This window comes from Dipodomys spectabilis, unplaced genomic scaffold (genome assembly GCF_019054845.1).
Source record: "Dipodomys spectabilis isolate Male_0828 unplaced genomic scaffold, ASM1905484v1 ptg000344l, whole genome shotgun sequence".
Classification (NCBI taxonomy): Eukaryota; Metazoa; Chordata; class Mammalia; order Rodentia; family Heteromyidae; genus Dipodomys; species Dipodomys spectabilis.
Window position 1 is genome coordinate 2,561,390 of NW_024871021.1, and position 9,172 is coordinate 2,570,561.

Below are 9,172 nucleotides of genomic sequence, written 5' to 3' on the forward strand. Positions count from 1 at the left end.
TTAGGTATAGAGTGAGGGTGGGAGTGAGGGTTAGGGTTAGGATTAGGATTAGGTTTAGGGTTAAGCTGTGGGTGAGTGGGAAAGAGAGGGGGAGGTTTAGGGTTAGGTGTAGGTTTACAGTTAGGGTTACTTTGAGAGTTAGGGTTAAAGTAATTGTTAGGATGAGGGTTCTGGTGAGGGTTCGGGTGAGGGTTCGGGTGATTGTTAGGGTTAGGGATAGATTTAGGGTGAGGGCTAGGGTGAGTGTGAGGGTTAGTGTTATGGTTATGGTAGGGTGAGAATTAGGGTTAGGTTTAGGGTTAGGTTGAGGATTAGGCTCAGCGGTAGCGTTAGGGTTAGGATCAGGTTTAGGTTTAGTCTGAGAATTACAGTTAGGTTTAGGGTTAAGGTTACGGTTAGGGTTATTATTAGGCTTAGGGTTATTGTGAGGGTTAGGGTGAGGGTTAGGGTTACTGTTAGGGTTAGGGTGAGGGTTAGGGTGAGGATAAGTGTTGGGATGAGAGTTAGGGTGAGGTTGAGGGTTAGGGTAAGTGTTAGGGTAAGGGTGAGGTGTAGGGTGAGATTTAGGGTTAGGGTTAGGGTTAGGGTTACTCTGAGTGTTAGGCTGAGGTTGAGGGTGAGAGTGAGGATGCTTGATAGGGATAGGGTTAGCCTGAGGGTTAGGGTTAGTGTGAGGGTTAGGGTGAAGCTGAGGTTAACGGTTAGGGTGAGGGATAGGGTGAGGTTGAGTGTTAGGGTTAGGGTAATGGTTAGGCTGAGGGTTAGGGTGACGGTTAGGGTGACGGTTAGGGTTAGGGGGAGGGTTAGTTTTAGTGTGAGGGTTAGGGTCAGGGTTTGGGTTAGGATTAGGGTGAGGGAAAGGGTTAGGGTTAGGGTTAAGGTTAAGGTGAGAGAGAGGTTTAGGGTTAGCGTGAGTGTTAGGGTGAGGTTTAGGGTTAGGGTTAGGTTTAGGGTGAGGGTTAGCTTTAGAGTGAGGGTTAGGGTTAGGATGAGGGTGAGAGTGAGGGATAGGGTTAGGATTAGAATTAGAGTTAGAGTTAGGCTCAGGGTGAGGGTTACAGTGAGGGTTAGGATTAGGGTTAGTGTTAGTGTTAGGGTTAGGGTGAGGGATAGGGGTAGGGTTATGTTAAGGATGAGGGTGAGGGTTAGGTTGAGGGTGAGCGTGAGGGTGTGGATTAGGGTTACAGTTAGAGTTAGGTTGAGGGCTAGGGGGAGAGTGAGGGTTAGGTTTAGGGTTAGGGATCGAGTGAGAATTAGGGTTAGGGTTAGGGTTATGGTGAGGGTTAGGCTGAGGGGAAAGTTTAGGGATAGGGTGAGGGTTAGGTTTAGTCAGAGGCTTAGGGTTAGGGTTAGGGTTAGGGTTAATGTGTGGGTAAGGGTTAGGGTGAGGGTTAGTTTGAGGGTGAGGTTTAGGGTTAGGGTTAGGGTCAGTGTGAGGGTGAGGGTTAGGGTTAAGTTTAGGGTGAGGCTTAGGTTTAGGGTGAGGGTTAGTGTGAGGGTTAGGGTTAGGGTTAAGGATAGGGTGAGGGTGAGGTTGAGGCTGAGGTTTAGGGTGAGCGTGAGGCTGAGGATTAGGTTTAGGGTAAGCTTGAGGGTGAGGTTTAGGGTTACGTTTAGGATAAGGGTTAGGGTTAGGGTTCGGCTGAGGGTGAGAATGAGGGTGAGGGTGAGGGTTAGGCTTAGGGTTAGGGTGAGGGTTAGGGTTAATGTGAGGTTTCGGGTGAATTTGAGGATAAGAGTTAAGATGAGGGTTAGGGTGAGTGGGAGGTTTAGGGTTAGGGTTAGGGTTAGGGTGAGGGTGAGGGTTTGGGTTAGGGTTAGGGTTAGAGTAAGGGTTAGGGTGAGGATTAGTGTGATGTTGAGTGTTAGGGTCAGGGTGAGGGTTAGGGTTAGGGTTAGGGTTAGGGTTAGGGTGAGGGTGAGGGTTAGGGTCAGGGTTAGGGTTAGGATTACGGTTAGGGTTAGGGTTAGGCTGAGGGTGAGGTTGAGGGTGAGCGTGACGGTTAGGGTTAGGGTTAGGGTTAGGGTGTGTGCTAGGGTGAGGGTTAGGGTTAGGGTTAGGGTTAGGGTTAGGGTGAGGGTTACGGTGAGGGTTACGGTGAGGGTGAGGTTTAGGGTAAGCGTGAGGGTTAGGGAGAGGGTGACGGTTCAGGTGAGGATGACGGTTAGGGTGTGGGGAAGGATTAGCGTTAAGATTAGGGTGAGGGTGAGGATAAGGGTTAGGATGAGGGTTAGGGTGAGTGGGAGGTTTAGGTTTAGGGTTAGGGTTAGGTTGAGGGTTAGGGTTAACGTTAGGTTAGGGGTAGGGTGAGGGTTAGGGTGAGAGTGAAAGTTAGGTTTAGGATTAGTGTTAAGTTTAGGGTTACGCTCTGGATGAGGTTGAGGGTGAGGTTTAGGGTTAGGGATAGGTTTAGGGTTAGTGTGAAGGTTAGGGTTAGGGTAATGTATAGGGTTAGGGTTAGGGTTAGGGTGTAGCTTAGGGTTAGGGTGAGGGTTAGGGTTACGTTTAGGGTTAGGGTGAGGGTTAGGTTTAGGGTTAGGATTAGGCTGTGAGTGAGTGTGAGGGTGAAGTTGAGGGTTAGGTTTAGGGTGAGGCTTACGGTTGGGGTTAGGGTGACGGTTATGTTTATTGTGATGTTTAGCGTGAGGGTGAGGGTCAGGGTGAGAGTGAGGGTTAGGGTGTGGGTGAGGGTTAGGGTTAGGGTGAAGGTAAGGGTGACGGTGAGGGTTAGGGTGAGTGTGAAGATTAGGGTTACGTTTAGAGTGAGGGTTAGGGTTAGTTTTAGGGTTAGGGTGAGGGTTTGGGTTAGGGTTAGGGTTAGGGTGAGGGTAAGGGTTAGGGTGAAGGTAAGGATTAGGGTGAGAGTTAGGGTTAATGTTAGGGTTAGATTGAGGTTGAGGGTCAGGGTTAGGCTTGGGTGAGGGTTAGAGTTAGAGTGAGGGTTAGGGTTGGATTAGGGTTAGAATTAGGGTGAGGGTGAGGGTTAGGGTTAGGATTAGGGTTAGTGTTAGGGTTAGACTGAGGGTGAGTGTGAGGGTGAGGGTTTGGGATAGGGTGAGGGTTATGGTTAGGGTCAGTGTGAGGCTAAGCGTGAGGGTTAGTGGTAGGGGTAGGATGAGGGTGAGGTTGTGGCGTAGGGTTATGCTTTTGGTGAGGTTTAGGGTTACTGTGAGGGTTCGGGTTAGGAATAAGTTTAGGGTGAGGTAGAGGTTTAGGGTTAGGATTAGGGTTAGTGTTAGGGTTAGACTGAGGGTGAGGGTGAGGGTGAGGGTGACGGTTTGGGATAGGGTGAGGGTTATGGTTAGGGTTAGTGTGAGGCTAAGCGTGAGGGTTAGTGGTAGGGGTAGGATGAGGGTGAGGTTGTGGGGTAGGGTTATGCTTTTGATGAGGTTTAGGGTTACTGTGAGGGTTTCGGTTAGGAATAAGGTTAGGGTGAGGTAGAGGTTTAGGGTTAGGTTTGGGTGAGGGTTACAGTGAGGGTTAGGCTTAAGGTTAGGTTTACGGTTAGGGTGAGGGTTACTGTGAGGTTTAAGGTTAGTGTTAGGGTTAGGGTTAGGGTGAAGGTGAGAGTTAGGTTTAAGATTAGGTTTAGGGTTAGGGTTAGGCTGAGGGTGAGGGTGAGGTTGAGGGTTAGGGTTAATGTTAAGGTTAGCGTGAGGGCTAGGGTGAGGGTCAGGGTTAGGGTGAGGGTGAGGGTGAGGGTTTCGGTTAGGTAAGGGTTAGTTTTAGGGTTAGGTTGAGGTTTAGGGTGAGGGTGAGATTTAGGGTGAGGGTTAGGGTTATGATGAGGGTTGGGGTTAGGGTTAGGATGATGTTTAGGATGAGGGTTCGGGTTCGGGTTCGGGTTAGGAATAGGGTTAGAATTAGGGTGAAGGCTAGGGTGAGGTTGAGGGTTCGGATTAGGGTTGGGGATAGGGTGAGAATTAGGGTTAGGGTTAGGGTTAGGGTGAGGGTTAGCCTGAGGGGTAGGGTTAGGTTTAGGGTGAGTGTTATGTTTAGTCTGAGGGGTAGGGTATGGTTAGGGTTAGGGTTAGGGTAAGGGTGAGGCTGAGGTTTAGGGTTAGGATTAGTGTTAGGGTTAGGGTTAGTGGGAGGGTGAGCATGAGGAAGAGGGAGAGTGTTAGGGTTAGGGTTCGGGTCAGGGTTAGGCTCAGTGCGAGTCTTAAGGTGAGGGTGAGGGTTAGCGTTAGGTTGACGTTTAGGGTGAGGGGGATGGTTAGGTTTAGGGTTAGGATGAGTGTTATGGTGAAGGTTAGAGTTAATGCTAGGGTTAGGGTTAGGGTAAGGTTTAGGTTGAGGGTTAGGGTTAGGTTGAATGTTAGGGTTAGGGTGAGAGTTAGGGTTTGGATTAGGGTTAAGGTGAGGGCTAGGGTGAGGGTGAGGATTAGGGTTAGGCTTAGGGTGAGGGTAAAGTTTAGGTTTGGGATTAGGGTTAGGGTTAGGTGTGGGGTAGGTTTAGTTATAGTGTGAGGTTTAGGTTGAGTGTGAGTGTTAGGTTTAGGGTTAGGGTTAGTGTTAGTATGAGGGTAAGGGTTAGGGTGAGGGTTAGGGTTAGGGTTAGGTTTAGGGTGAGTGTTAGGTTTAGGGTCAGTGTGAGGGTTAGGGTTAGGGTTAGGGTGAGGATAAGGGTTGGGTAAGGGTTAGTGTTAGGGTGAGGGTGAGGGTGAGGGTTAGGGTCAGGCTTAGGGTTAGTGTTAGGTTTAGACGGAATGTGAGGGTGAAGGTGAGGGTGAGGGTTTGGTTTAGGGTTAGGTTTAGGGTTATTTGTAGGGTTAGGGTTAATCTGAGGGTGAGGGTGACGCTGAGGGTGAGGTTGAGGTTTACCTTTACGGTTAGGTTTATGGTGATGGTGATAGTTAGGGATAGTGTTAGGATTAGGATGAGGGTTAGGGTTAGGGTGAGGATGAGGGAGAGGTTTTGTGTTAGGGTTACTGTGAGGGTTAGGGTTAGAGTTAAGGTTAAGTTTAGGGAGAGGGTAAGGCTTAGGTTAGTGTGAGGGTTAGGGTTAGGGGAGGGTTTGGATGTGGGTTAGGGTTATGGAAAGAGTTAGGTTGAGGGCTAGGGTGAATGTGAGGGTTAGGGTTACAGTTAGGGATAGGGTGAGAATTAGGGTTAAGGTCAGGGTTAAGGTGAGGGTTAGGCTGAGGGGAATGGTTAGGTTTAGGGTGAGGGATAGGTTTAGTCTGAGGGTTAGGGCTAGGGTTAGGGTTAGGGTTAATGTGAGGTTAAGGGTTAGGGTGAGGGTTTGGGTGAGGGTGAAGGTTAGGGTTAGGGTTAGGGTGAGGGTGAGTGTTAGGGTTAGGTTTAGGGTGAGGTTTAGGTTTAGGGTGAGGGTTAGGGTGAGGGTTAGGGTTAGGGTTAAGGTTAGGGTTTGGGTGAGGTTTAGGCTGAGGTTTAGGGTTAGGGTGAGGATTAGGTTTAGGGTAAGGGTGAGGGTGAGGGTTAGGGTTAGAGTTCGGTTTAGGGTTAGGGTTAGGGTTAGGCTGAGGGTGAGGGTGAGAGTGAGGGTGACGGTTTGGGTTAGGGTGAGTGTTAGGGTTAGGGTTAGCGTGAGGGTAAGCGTGAGGCTTAGGGTTAGGGGTAGGATGAGGGTTAGGTTGAGGGGTAGGGTTATGGTTAGGGTTAGGGTTAGGGTGAGGATTAGGGTGAGGGTTAGGGTTAAGTTTAGGTTAGGGTTAGGGTGAGGATTAGGGTGAGAGTGAGAATTAGCTTTAGGATTAGTGTTAGGTTTAGGGTTAGGCTTAGGGTGAAGGTGAGGGTGAGGTTTAGGGTTAGGGATAGGGTTAGGTTTAGGGTGCAGGTTAGGATTAGGGTGAGGTTTAGGGTTAGGGTTAGGGTTAGTGTTACGGTTAGTGTTAGGGTGAGGGTTAGGTTTAGGGTGAGGGTTATTGTTAGGCTTAGGCTTAGGATGTGACTGAGGTGAGGGTGAGGGTGAGGATTAGGTGTAGGGTGAGGCTTAGGTTTAGTGTTAGGGTGAGGGTTATGTTTAGAGTGATGTTTAGCATGAGGGTGAGGGTCAGGTTTAGAGTGAGTGTTAGGGTGTGGGTGAGGGTTAGGGTTAGGGTGAGGGTTAGGGTGACAGTGAGGGTTAGGGTGAGGGTGAGGATTAGCATTAGGTTTAGGGTGAATGTTAGGGTTATTGTTAGGGTTAGATTGAGATTGAGGGTGAAGGTTAAGGTTAGGGTTAGGGTCAGCGTAAGGATTAGTGTGAGGGTTAGGGTTAGGGTGAGGGTAAGGGTTAGGGTGAGGGGTAGTGTGAGGGTTAGGGTTTGGATTAGGGTTAGGTTTAGGGTTAGACTGAGGGTGAGGGTGAAGGTGAAGGTTTGTTTAGGATGAGGGTTAGGGTTATGGCTAGGGTGAGGATAAGCATGAGGGTTAGGGTTAGGAGTAGGATGAGGGTTAGGTTGAGGGGCAGGGTTATGGTTAGAGTGAGGGTTAGGGTTACTGTGAGGGTTAGGGTTAGGGTTAAGGTTAGGGTTAGGGAGAGGTTAAGGGTTAGGTTAGTGTGAGGGTTAGGGTTAGGGTTAGGTTTAGGGTGAGGTTTAGTGTGAGGGTGAGGGTTAGGCTTAGGGTTAGGGTTAGGATTAATGTTTGGGTGAGGGTGAGGGTGAGGATTAGCGTGAGGTTTAGGGTTAGAGTTAGGGTTAGGCTGAGGGTGAGGGTGAAGTTGAGGGTTAGGTTTGGTGTTGGGTTAAGGCTAGGGTGAGGGCTATTGTGAGGTTGAGGTTTAGGGTTAGGGTGAGGGTGAGGGTTTCGGTTAGGTGAGTGTTATGGTTAGGGTTAGGGTGAGGATTAGGTTGAGGGTGAGCGTTAGTGTGAGGGTGAGGGTTATGGTGAAGGTTAGGGTTAGGTTTAGGGTGAGGCTTAGGTTTAGGGTGAGGGCTAGGGTGAGAGTTAGGGTTAGGGTTAAAGATAGGGTGAGGGTGAGCTTGAGGCTGAGATTTATGGTGAAGGTGAGGGTGAGGGTTAGGTTTAGGGTAATTTTGAGGGTGAGGGTTATGGTTCGGTTTAGCATTAGGGTTAGGGTTAGGGTTTGGCTGAGGGTGAGAATGAGGGAGAGGGTGAGGGTTAGGCTTAGGGTTAGGGTTAATGTGAGGGTTAGGGTGAGGGTGAGGATAAGGGTTACGATGAGGGTTAGGGTGAGTGGGAGGTTTAGGATTTGGATTAGGGTTAGGGTGAGGGTTAGGGTTAAGGTTAGGTTAGGGTTAGGGTGAGGGTTAGGGTGAGAGTGAGAGTTAGGTTTAGGATTAGTGTTAGGTTTAGGGTTAGGCTTATTGTGAGGGTGAGGTTTAGGGCGAGGGATAGGGTTAGGGTTTAGGTGTGGGTCAAGGTTAGGGTGATGTATAGGGTTAGATTTAGGGTTATGGTGAGGGTTAGGGTTAAGGTGAGGGTTAGGGTTAGGGTTAGGTTAGGGTGAGGTTTAGGGTTAGGGTTAGGCTTAGGCTGTGAGTGAGGCTGAGGTTGAAGGTGAGGGTTAGGTTTAGGGTGAGGCTTAGGGTTAGGGTTAGGGTGATTGTTATGTTTAGGGTGATGTTTTACGGGAGGGTGAGTGTCAGGGTGAGAGTGAGGGTTAGGGTGTGGGTGAGGGTTAGGGTTAGGGTGAGGGTTAGGGTGACGGTGCGGTTTAGGGTGAGGGTGAGGATTAGGGTTAGGTTTAGGGTGAGGGTTAATGTTAGTTTTAGGGTTAGGGGGAGGGTTAGGTTTAGCGTTAGTGTTAGGATTAGTGTGAAGGTTAGGGTTAGCGTTAGGGTTAGGGTTATTTTGAGGGTAAGGGTTAGGGTGAAGGTAAGGGTTAGGGTGAGAGTTAGGGTTAAGGTTAGGGTTAGATTGAGTTTGAGTGTGAGGGTTAGGGTTGGGTGAGTGTTAGAGTTAGAGTGAGGGTTAGGGTTGGATTAGGGTTAGAGTTAGGGTGAGGGTTAGAGTGAGGGTTAGGGTTAGGATTAGGGTTATGGTTAGATTGAGGTTGAGTGTGAGGTTTAGGGTTGGGTGAGTGTTAGAGTTAGAGTGAGGGTTAGGGTTGGATTAGGGTTAGAGTTAGGGTGAGGGTTAGAGTGAGGGTTAGTTTTAGAATTAGGGTTAGGGTTAGGATTAGACTGACGGTGAGGGTGAGGGTGAGGGTGAAGGTTTGGGTTAGGGTGAGGTTTAGGATTAGAGTTAGGGTGAGGGTAAGCGTGAGGGTTAGGGTTAGGGGTAGGTTGAGTGTTAGGTTGAGGGGTAGGTTTATGGTTAGGGTGAGGGTTAGGGTTACTGTGAGGGTTAGGGTTAGTGTTAGGATGAGGGTAAGGATTAGGGTGAGAGTTAGGGTTAGGGTGAGTGTGAGGGTTGGGTAAGGGTTAGTGTTAGGGTGAGGGTGAGGGTGAGGGTTAGGGTGAGGATTAGGGTTAGTGTTAGGGTTATACGGAGGGTGAGGATGAAAGTGTGGGTGAGAGTTGGTTTAGGGTTTGGTTTAGGGTTATTGTTAGGGTTAGGGTTAAGCTGAGGGTGAGGGTGACGGTGAGGGTGAGGTTGAGATTTAGGTTTAATGTTAGGTTTATGGTGAGGGTGAGGGTGAGGAATAGTGTTAGGATTAGGATTATGGTTAGGATTAGGCTGAGGTGGGGTGAGGTTTTGGGTTAGGTTTAGGGTTAGGGTGAGGTTTAGGTTTAGTGTGAAGGTTAGGGTTAGGGTTAGGGTGAGGGGTAGGGTTAGTGTTAGGATGAGGGTGAGGTTTAGGCTTATGGTGAGGGTTAGGGTTAGGGTTAGTGTGAGGGTAAGTGTTAGGATGCGGGTTAGGTTGAGGGTAACGATTAGGGTGAGGGTTAGGTGAGGGTTAGGGTTCAGGTTAGGGTTAGTGTGAGAGCTAGGGTGAGGGTGAGGGTTAGTGTTAGGGCTAGGGTTAGGGTGAGGGCTAGGGTGAGGGTGAGAGTTAGGGTTAGGTTTAGGGTTCGGGTTAGGCGTAGTGTTAGGTTGAGGGCTGGGATTTGGGTTAGGTTTAGGTTTAGGGTTAGGGATATTGTTAGGGTTAAGGTTAGGGTGAGGGTGAGGTTTAGGGTTAGGGTTAGCATGATTGTGAGGGTGAGGGTTTAGGATTAGTGTTAGGATTAGGATTAGGCCTAGGGTGAGAGTGAGGGTGAGGTTTAGGTTGTGGGTGAGGGTTAGGGTTAGGGTGAGGGTTAGGGTGAGGGTGAGGCT